Source organism: Poecilia mexicana, unplaced genomic scaffold, assembly GCF_051168715.1.
Source record: "Poecilia mexicana isolate PSO_F unplaced genomic scaffold, ASM5116871v1 scaffold_15, whole genome shotgun sequence".
Taxonomy (NCBI): domain Eukaryota; kingdom Metazoa; phylum Chordata; class Actinopteri; order Cyprinodontiformes; family Poeciliidae; genus Poecilia; species Poecilia mexicana.
Genome location: NW_028263384.1, coordinates 30,196,138 through 30,206,789, shown reverse-complemented (window position 1 = coordinate 30,206,789; position 10,652 = coordinate 30,196,138). Strand labels below are relative to the sequence as shown.

At 45.0% G+C, this 10,652-nt stretch overlaps 1 protein-coding gene across 1 annotated transcript in view; it reads left to right on the top strand.

Annotated features, from left to right (window-relative positions):
* The first annotated feature begins 627 nt into the window (after nucleotides 1-627).
* LOC106916297 (spectrin beta chain, non-erythrocytic 1) overlaps nucleotides 628-10,652 on the top strand; it is an 83,930-nt gene continuing 73,905 nt past the window's right edge. Inside the window, exon 1 of the mRNA XM_088013249.1 lies at nucleotides 628-750. The gene's annotated coding sequence lies outside the window, so the exon portion shown is untranslated. The remainder of the gene's footprint in view (nucleotides 751-10,652) is intronic.

The window sequence follows — 10,652 nt, the reverse complement described above, 5'->3', positions numbered from 1 at the left end:
GCTTCCTGCTGCGTTTATTTTTATACAGACATGTGGGAGGAGGAAAACCATGGAGGAGACTGGGATAAATAAAGGGACTGTTACCATGGCAACCAGCTACATGTTAGAGCCAGAGATAAAAAAAAAATCCCAAAACATCGAGTTTATAAAACTGTTCTGGTTCTGGTTCTCTTCAACCCGGGCCAGACGGTTCTGACTCCGTCTCTGGTTCAGGATCAGCTTAATGGGAACGGGTCAGCTGTAGTCTGTGTGGTTCTGGAAGTTCTGACTCCAGAGACGTTTTCATGTTTCTAACTGTTTGACCTTCAGCTGCTCCAAGGCATGAAGACGCTGATGTGGACATTCATGCGTTAAAATCTATTTTTATTGATCTGATATCATAACTTCATTTTTGTCTGATTTGTCTTTAGTTCTGAGGCAGAATCATTAAAATAACCATAATTTAAATGTTGGTATTTGTGGAATGAACCAATAGGATTAAAGAGTTTCACTTTCTGAGTCAATCAACCTTTAATCTGTAACCTGATTCAGGCTCTCCGGTGCAGGGCGGTGTGTAAACCGAGCGCACCTTCCGCTGCAGTCTGATCCGCGCTGTGGGCGGGGGGAGGAAGAGGAGGAGGAGGAGGAGGATTGGTGGATTTGAGCTCAGTGCTGCTGCTGCCGTGTTTTCTCTCCGAGCTGCCAGCAGTCCTCCAGGCCGCCCGTCCTTCACTCCCAGCCGGACTCCAGAGCGCTTCAGTCGGCCACCAGGTGAGGGTCCGCCCGCTCTCCGCGCTCCGCCTCAGCCGCTCCTCGGTGCGGGGTCTGTCCCTGCGTGGTGTGCGGGGATCCGGCGGCTGCGGCTCTGCTGCTGCTTGTTGTTGCAGCATCCATGGGATCACCTGTGGGAATACGGAGCTGCGGCTCCCCGCTGGTTCTGGTTCTGGTTCTGCGGGGTTGGCGCGTCCTCTCCGGACGGATGCGGTTTGCGGTGACCTTCTCTGTGATGAAGAAGGTTTGATGATGATGATGATGATGGTGGTGGAGCTGCAGGCGTGGTCGGCTCTCTGACCTCAGAATCAAACAGCAGAATGTTCAGGAACCCGCTGCTCTGACCGGGTTCCAGGGGTTCCAGGTTTTCCAGGATTTTCCAGACTCCTCTGCAGCTTTTTGACTTTTCCCTCCCGTCCTGACAGAGCGGCTCCTGCAGTGACGGGGCAGAAATCATGTAAAATGTTTTCTGGGATTCTGCGGCAGGAAAAACGGAGGTTTTGCGGTTTTGAGCCGTTTTTTAGTTTTTATTTTAGTTTTTATTTTAGTTTTTATTCTTGTTTTTTTCAGCAGCCCAGACTCTCTTCAGATCCTGTGGAGAAATTATGTAACCAGATCCAGGCTGCTCTTCCTCCTCCTCCTCTTTCCTTCATCTCCTTTTTTTTCAGTGTTTTCCTTCATCTTCCTCCTCCTCCTCTTCCTCCCTCCATCCCCGTTGGGAACAATCGGGAACTTGTTGACGGGAATCTCAGAAAGTCCCAGTGAGTTCTGCCGAACCTGCTTGCTGTTGGTTCCGAACTTCCGAACCTAAACGCAGCTCTTCGGGTCCAATAAAACTCCGTTTGATGCTGGACTTTTAGAGTTTCCTGGAGAAAATTAAAGGAGCAGCTGTGCCCCCCCTCTTCCCTCCATGAAGCCCGCTGTGCTCTGATTGGTCCACTGCGTTGGCTAGGCCCCGCCCCCAATATCTCCAAGCATTTTATTGGATCCAAACTCCACTGAGAAACCTTTGAAACGGTTTAAAACATATTCCTTTATATTTTATTTGTTTTTTGTTTTTTTTTGTTTTTTTGGGGGGGTGGGGGGTCAGTATAAATCCTTAAAACGTCTCAGATCAGTGAAACCAGAATCATCAGCTGTAACATGCGAGTCTGTCTCGGTTCTGAAGGGAGAATATTCTGGGTCACGTCAGTCCAGGGCTTCTAGATGAAGCTAATCAGTTAGCTCAGCCTGAAACATGGCGGATCTGTTTGTCTTCCAGGTATGAAACATTTTCTGCCTCATGCAGATTAATAATCATTCAAATGTTTTTGTTCTGGAAACCTGGAGGCGACCCGGATAGGCTACCCTGGTTCTGATCATCACCCTGAATGACAACATGAACGATGCTAGTAAAGGCACATAGCGACGTTTAATGGCACAATGAATTAATCATGTTTCCTTCGGTTATTATAAAGATGCTGTTTATATCAAATACAACTGAAAAACAATTTGACTTCATAAATTAACATCTTGAAATTGGGTCTCTGTCTCTTCAAGAAGCTCCTGCTCCTTCTGAAGGTCCACCTCCAGGAAGTCATTCCATCATGGCTCCTCTTTTAACCCTGAGCAGCAGCTCCTATAACGAGCTCAGCAGGTGTTGCTAATTGGTGCTGGCTAGTCTGAAGGAGTTGAGAAGGGGAGGAGCTGCACCTTGAAGGCAGGGCTGGGTCCACCTGGGCGTTTTGCACAGCTGAATGGTTGCCATGGAGATGAAAAGATTTCTCAAACATGAATTAACGAAGGAACATGATAACATGATGTAAAGGCCAAAAATGCTGATTTTATGCAACATGGCCGCTTTATCATGTCCTCTGCTTTAGTTAGGCATCTTGGTTACTATGGTAACGTTCACACAGCAGGCGAACGACATTTTCACCACAGTCTGAGTCAGTGAACGCATCCTAACCGCACCACTCCTGGTGCAACAGAACCGGATCAGAACCGGCTCAGAAGCTGCAGCTCCACTAAAGGCCGCTGCTGTTAGCTGTTAGTTTTCTGTTTATTGGCTTCCTTCATCTGCTGACCATGTGGTTCTGGTTCTAGAGGTTCTGAATGGTTCTGGATGGTTTTAAAGGTCCTGCAGGCCAGGCCCGGTCAGAAACCCAACCCATCAATGATCAGCTGTGCTGCAGCTGTCGCTAAGCTAACTCTGGGCTATTATTAACCCAACAGCTCCGGTTTTGTTGGACCCCATCAGACATCATCAAACAACAGTTCAGGTGTTTTTCTAGACCTACAGCCTGGTTCTGACCCGACGCTGATGTTGGATCCGACTGGGTCCGGTTCCTGCAGAGGTAGAATCTTCTGGTCTGGATCAGGTCCAGACCCTCAGAGGTCCGGTTAGACCAGACTTCATCATGTTTACTTCTCTTCTTCTGTGGTTTTTCTGTTTGTTTCCATGTGGTAAACAGAGTGAATGTATCGCTGTCTCTGATTGGTCCAGCTGAGTCATGTGACCAGGTGGATAGAAAGGGGGGGAGTCTGTAAGTTTAGAGTAAAAACATTTGATTTATTTTCTGCTCGTTTATATTATATAAATAGTTTAATAAGCTCCTGGTTCCTCCAGGACCACGCTCTACACCCGGACCGGTCCTCCCTGGTACTAGCAGAACTTTGGTTCTGGTCCAGCTGGTTCTGCTGCAGAACCTTGAAACCTTAAACTGATGCAGCGTCCCTGAAGAGCTGCAAGGTGAGCTGCTGCTGTCTCACAAACCAGGACAAAACGCCTCGTTTCTGGAGCTCTTCCTGTCCTCCAGAGACTCCTCTCTTCTTCCCTCTCTTCCTTCCTCCATTCCTTCCCTCTTTTCCTTCTTTCCTTCCTTCCTGCTGCAGTGTCAGAACTCCAAACCAAAGCAAAGTTCGAGGCGAAGAACGCAGAGCAGAGGGAGGAGGTGAAAACTTTCTGCGGCTGGAAAAGGGAGGAGAGATGGAGGGATGATGGAGGAATGCGTGGGAGAGAAAGAGAAAGAGAGAGGGAAGTGATCCTGAGGGAGGAGAGAAGTGGGGCGAAGGGAAAGGAAAAGATAAAAAAATGTTCCAGTGGAAATATTTGAAGCTGGAAGTTTTTCTCTCCGGAAGCTGATTGCTCCTCAGAACTTTATACTAATAATAATAATAATGTTTTCATGTAAAACCTGCTACAGATCAAAATACACAGAATAGCTCTAATCTGGGCCAAATGTTCTGCACTGGTTTCACTGGTTTCTTCAGCCATGTTTCCATTAACCATAAATTGCACCAATTAATTTGCTAAATGGAAAGATGTACATTTTAAGAAAGAAAAACACCTTTTACTATAAAACGTTGTTGCGCTCTTCAGCTGTTTTTATGCATCATGTGAGTCACATGACCAACAGCTGGATGTTACTCCTGCCAGAAACCACGAAGAAGACGACAGGAAGTGGTCTTCTTTGTGGTTTGTCAGAATAAAATAAAATATAAAGTTATGAACAGCATCACACAGTTCATAATAAGTTGTGTTGAGTCTGTAGCTGTTCTGTAAAATGGCCGACTACGTAGCCGCGTCCCCCAGTGGGCGGGGCTTTTTGCCCCAACACTCAGACGCTGACGTCTCCTCTGATTGGCTGATAGATGATAAGTTCTAACGGCTGATGAATATAATATCATGTTTACAGCCATCGCTGCCATGATTTTTAATGACTTATTGCATGAAAAAGCTTATTCACCTGAGATTTTAATTTGATTTCTTATTTAAAATTGATTTTTTTCAACTTTAGCAGAAAATAGAGAATTGAGGTCATTTGTGAAGGAAATTCACCTGTTTACAGATTTTCAGCTCACTAAACATCACATTTTTACACATTTCACAGTTAATCTCATCAGCATCAGTTATTTATTTGAAGTGAGAATTGGGTAGCTTTAGTTGTTAAAGCCATCTGTGATTGGACTAGACCACTGTGGACGTCCGGGAGCGGTTCCACTGGTCAGGTTGGTTTAGTCACAGTGCTTAGGAATCACATGTTTACAGCCCTGCTGTATGTGTACCTCTCTATATGTTTGTTTTCTAAGTGAACATTTTAATGTTTTTATATAATAATCAACAGATTTGAGCTTTAAAACCTTTAAAGGAACATTTCAGACTTTTATTCAGTAAAAATAAACAAAGCCACTGCAGGAGATGATTAAATGTTGAAAGTTTAATTTGGAAACTTAAATAAACATCAGAAACATAAATAATCTGCTAAGAGAAAAACACAAAGAGACGAATAAACCCAGAACCGACCTGCAGATGGAGAAAAACAAACAGAACAAACATAAAGAAAGACGACGGATTAGTTCATGATTTCTGTAATAATGTTGGTATTTTTAGGTGGATCCGGACTGGATCAGAACATTTCTTCCCCAGGATGAATTCAGCTGATGATCCTCTGACCCGGTTCTGGGTGGGAATCCAGCAGAACCTCATCAGGGACTTCCTGGGATGTTTGAACCGTTTCTGTTTCTTCTCACCACGGATCTGTGTGTGTGTGTGTGTTTACATAGCTGGGTTACACGGAGGTGAACCTTCTTTCAGTGCTGCTCAGCTGGTTCTGATTGGTCGGTTCAGTTCTACTAAACTCAGGTGGTTCTGGATGTCCAGCGTCGGTAGAAACCGTCCCTTTCAGAGACGGTTTGTTCTCTGGTGTCTCTGAGACATTAGACGGGTGGGTTGGGTCAAAGGTTGGGTGGTGTCTGGACCCAGAACCAGAACCTGGACCCTGCTGGGCTGGTTCAGGGTCAGTAGATGGTTCTGAGTGGGTCCAGGCCTGGGTTAGTGCTGCAGCAGGGAGGGTGGGGTCAGCATGCAGACATGGACAGGAAATGAAAGCGGGTCGCTGCCTCTGGGCAGGAAACCAGCAGACTGACTGACTCTGGACCGGCCCGTTAGCTGCAGAACCAGACAGAAATACTATGCTAGCCATCTTTATTGGGTTTAGTACTTAATACAGCTTGTTTGAGGATGAATCGGATCTTAAAGTGGAGCTAACCCCCAGTGAACTCTTGGCTCCGCCCCAAACACATTTTTAAAAAGTTCTACCAAAGTGGGCGGAGCCAAGAGACATTGAGGGGCGTGGTCAAGTGTTGGGGAGTAGAGGTGGGGGGTTATCGCTATATTTGGCGGCTTTTCAGACCCGATTAGAGACTTTCAGCAGGTCCCCGATGTGTGTGTGTGTGTGTGTGGGGGGGGGGGATTTTTATATAATCTATAAACATGATTTTAAAAAAATTATTAATCTATTTCCCTTAATAGTGTGTGCCTAAATCAGGAGTGCTCAAGTCCAGAGCTACAGTCCTGCAACTTTCAGATGCTTCCCTGCTCCAGCACACATAAATCAAATGAATATCTCGTTAGCAGGCCTGTTCAGAGCTGAATGGCTGCTGGAGAGGGAATCCAGCCATTTGATCCTGGTCTGTTGGAGTAAAGGTGCATCTAAAACTTGCAGGACTGTAGCTCTGGAGGACTAGACTTGAGCACCTTTGGTCTAAATGTAATCTTAATTATTTACACGACCGTACCATCAACCAAACTCCCCCAGCAGACTCCCGTCAGCTCACTTCCGGAGCCTGTGGTTGCTAGGAGAACGTACTAGTCTCGTCCTGCCACAGTAGATGGTGGGAAGTTTTGCGTTGTTATGGTGATAAACTTGATAATTGCGACAGCGGCAGTGGAGGGAGAGCTTAGACCGAATCCTCCATCTTGAATGACAAAGCAGAGGATTTTTCCAGATGGCCGGTAAGCTACAACTTATGTTTTATTAGTTTTAACTTTCATATTGCTCTGCGCTTTTTCACAGTTAACTTTGCCTGTTCTTCAGCTGGTATCATTTGGTCTTCGCTATAATGAGTTATGAACGCTGTGGTTAATTTGATGCTAATGCTACTCTGGTTAGCAGAATGCTAATGCTACTCTGGATAATTAAGATTTTGCTCTTTTTATTGCCAATATTGATGCTCCTGTTGCCTTTTTGATTCTCTGCTGCTGTTCTGATGTTTGGTTGATATCGTGATGTTTGCTGGGTCATGTTAGCTTTAGCTTAGCTGTTTGTTGTGGTTCCAGCAGAACCCGGTTCAGTCCCTCTGACTGTCCCTCCGGTTAATTTTGTGTTAGTAGCTGTGATCATTTCATCCTGTCAGCGTGTTTTGGTTATTTCTGGTAGAAATCCTCTCCTCTCTTGTGTTATTAGTTGATTCTCCTCAAGAATTTAGCCTGTTTATTTTTCACAGTTTTGAATCTGATCTAGTTATTAGCTAATGACACAGATTTAATAATTAATTTCTTCATATTTTGCAAGTTACTGAACTGACCTTTCACTTCTATCCAATTTAAACTTTTATGTTATTTTGCTGTATGAAGAAAGTTATGTAATTGTGGAACTGCAGACATTTTCCTGTCGTTCATTTGAATCTGGACCATGAAAGGAAATCTATTCAGCCGCACCAAGACTTTGTCTGGTGTTAAAGGTATTGACCTCTTTCTCTGGTTTATTGGAGTTTTACGGCAACATGTGAAGCAGCAGCCTCTCTGAACAGAAACATAAAGATTAAACCCTTAAGCACTAATTTAAACTTATCAGCAAATAAAGTTTAGCCTTTAACTAGGCTGCTGGACTATGGAAAATACATAGCCACAAATATTTGGTAAATATTGAATTCATCATACTTTAAACCAGGGGTGTCCAAAGTGTGGCCCAGGGGCCATTTGTGGCCCACAAATTAACTGCAATTCAAGAACGACAAAAATGAGGCCCTCCAACACTTTTTGTAGTTTTTTTTCAGGATGAGATTTTTCTTAAACTGAAAATGTTTAATACAAAAAACTTTTCTGCAGTTAGCATCTTTTTTTATGTTTTGTTTGTCATTATTTTATTTTTTGTTATTTTCTCATAAAGTAGTTTTTTTTCATGCTGATGAGTTCAGGTAAGTTGGAGTAAAACCTTTATGTCCAGTAGGTTCAGTGAAGTGTCGTTAAGCAGAGCAGATGTTGTTTTGGGTTCTAAACGTCGTCAAATTGCAGAACTTTGGATCGTTTGGTTCCTGGAAGCTGAGGTCACATTTTCTGTATGGTCGCTATGACGACACAAAGGCTTACATCACTGGACTCCATCCATCAGTAGAGACCAGCAGGGCGGAGCTGCAGCACAACCCTCATGACTTCATCACTGTGTGTGTGTGTGTGTGTGTGTGTGCGCGCGCGCGCGTGCACACGTTGCTCCAGGATCTGATATTAGGAACGTTTGTTTTGCTTCACCATGAAGAGATGAAACAATCTGCTCAGTCAGAAGAACCTGATGTTACTGTGTGTGTGTGTGTGTGTGTGTGTGTGTGTGTGTGTGTGTGTGTGTGTTTGGTAAGGAGCTTTACAGCAGTGTATCCCTCACCCACAAATACCCGCTGACACACTCGGTATCCTGGGAACTATCGGGGGGGTAGTGCGACCTTGGGGGGAGGACATCTGCTTCAGGTTACTGTCAGCTGGAGGAACCAGAGCTGGAACAGGGAGCTGCTGGTTTAACTGGGATCTGGCTGCTGCTGGTTTGACTGGGAGCTTGGCTCCGTCCATCGTTGCTGTTCCTGAAAGTCTTCATTTGTCTGGTTGAATCTGTCTCTAGTTTTTGCAGTCTCCTCCATGTTTTTGTGCTTTCAGTGTTTGCGTACGTCTCAGTACCATCTCCGTGGCAACAATGAACCACATAGTTACAAAAGGCCGACAAACACCAGATTTGTTTTATTTTATAAACGTTTTAAATCGATTCTGAATCGTTGTGAGTGGGAATCACGAATCTATTCTTTGGTGTTAAACTGGGCCCAGATCATCATACCTCCACCACCGTGCCTGCAGTCAGTCTGAGCTCTTTGCTGTCCATCATGGACAGACGTCTCATATGTCCAGGTCTTCTCCTCCATTCAAACACATCTGCATAGACCCATCCTGTGATGACCTTTGACCCCTGTAGGGTTTGATGGAGTGATTCTCTCTGAACCATGTCAGTGTTGGTGACCTGAATGAAGCAGCTGTTGGCCTCCTGTTCCTCTCACTCTGCTGTAGTTGATTTTGAGATGCCTGCAGGTGTCAGCTAACAGGTGGAGGGTCAGGGGTCAGAGGTCATCGGGTTCTCTGTTCTCCTCCTCCTCTGGTCCAGGAAGCCAAAAGCTTCACATCCAGGCTCTATGTTTCCTGGAGGAAGTTGACAGATTCATGAGAAACTACACACACACACACACATCCTGTCCTGTGTGATTGGATCTGATGACCCATGATGCATTGCAGCGCTGGGCCGGGCTGGGCGTTGGATCAGAGCCGGATGAGATGATGGAACATGTTGATGAAGTTAAACTGGGAATGACTGCTGGTGATTTATGGGAAATAATTTTCCTGCTGTTTGTGTGTGTGAACGTTACTGGGCGAACGCACGCACGCACACACACACACACACACACCTGATTATAAACAACAACATTAACGCAGAGCAGAAACATCCATGAACATGAACTGGAGAAACGTTTAACGACTAAAAGATTCAGGATCTCTGGATCAGTTTATTGTTTCTGTTTAAACACAGCTTTATAGTTAAAATGTTTTTAGTTGACTTCATTTTACTGCGTTTCAAAAAAACTAAATAAACATTTGTGTAATATTAAACTCTAACTATATGGTCTAATGATGTATTTAGTTTGTTACTGAGCTAAGCTTTGATGTAAAACAATCCTGGCCACATGTGGTATGATGGATTAAATGTACAGATGGTTTGCCATAGTTGGAGTATTAAATGGCTGTAGGGTTGCCATATTCCCCTCCTGTCTGCCGCTGCTACATTAAAAGCAGCCATGCAGCTGTTCTCCTGATTTCACCAGCCTGCACTGGTTCGGTGTGGAGTGCTGCACAGCCTGACCTGATCTGCCTCTGAGAGCGCCCTCTGCTGGACTGTTACCATGACAACCAGGCGTTTTGATGCTGAGGCGTTCTCTAACCCAGATGCGTTTAAAACATTTTATGAGTTTTTACAGTTTTTATTTTTCATGATGTTTCATCTGATGGAGCCGGGTTTTCCCCACATGGAGGCGTTGCCTAGTAACCAGTAGCCCTTGGGCTTCCTGTTGGTCCCTAAAGGTCGGGCCGGAGCGCTGTCATGGCGACGCAGGTTGGATGAAGTTTTCTTCCTGCTGAAGGGCGAGTGGAGGCAGAGAGGAGACATCTGGTCTGAGGAGGAGGAAGATGAAGGGTGGAGCAGACAGGGTAATTAAAGGGACAGAGTGTTTATGAAGGAAACGTTCTGGAGCTTCCTCCTATACAAACTCATTTTCTCCTCTCTCTCTCTGGAGGCTGAACTCCAGGAACGGCTCCTCCACATCACTGGAGCAGCAACGGGAGGGGGAGGGGCTGATTTCAGGCTGAACATTAAAGCTACAGTATGAAATTTTGATTAAAAAATTGTTTTTTGCATTTATATTTAACCTATCATGCTGTGACAGTATGGGACAGATAATGTGTGAAAAAGATCCAGGAGGAGGGAGTTAGCGCTGTCGATCACTCTTGTGGATGCGTTGCTCAGACTCTCCCCTCCTTTCTCCCTGCTACGCTGCAGCTAGCATAGCCTGTCATGAATGCTAATGCTAGTTAGCATGACTGCTGGTGACAGTGAGTTGTTTTTCTGCCATTAGCACATTAGCAGTGAGTACATGAGCTGGATTGGCGGCGCTAAGCCCCGCCTCCTGGTTGGTGGTCTTGGTCAGAGCGTTTCCATCAGATGATTTGTCTCATATTAAACCTTTTCATTATATTTAGTAATGTTTTAGAGAAATGAATGGTTTTGGGTCAGAACCAGGACGGGTCCAGGTTGGTTCCCTCTGCTGGAGGACAT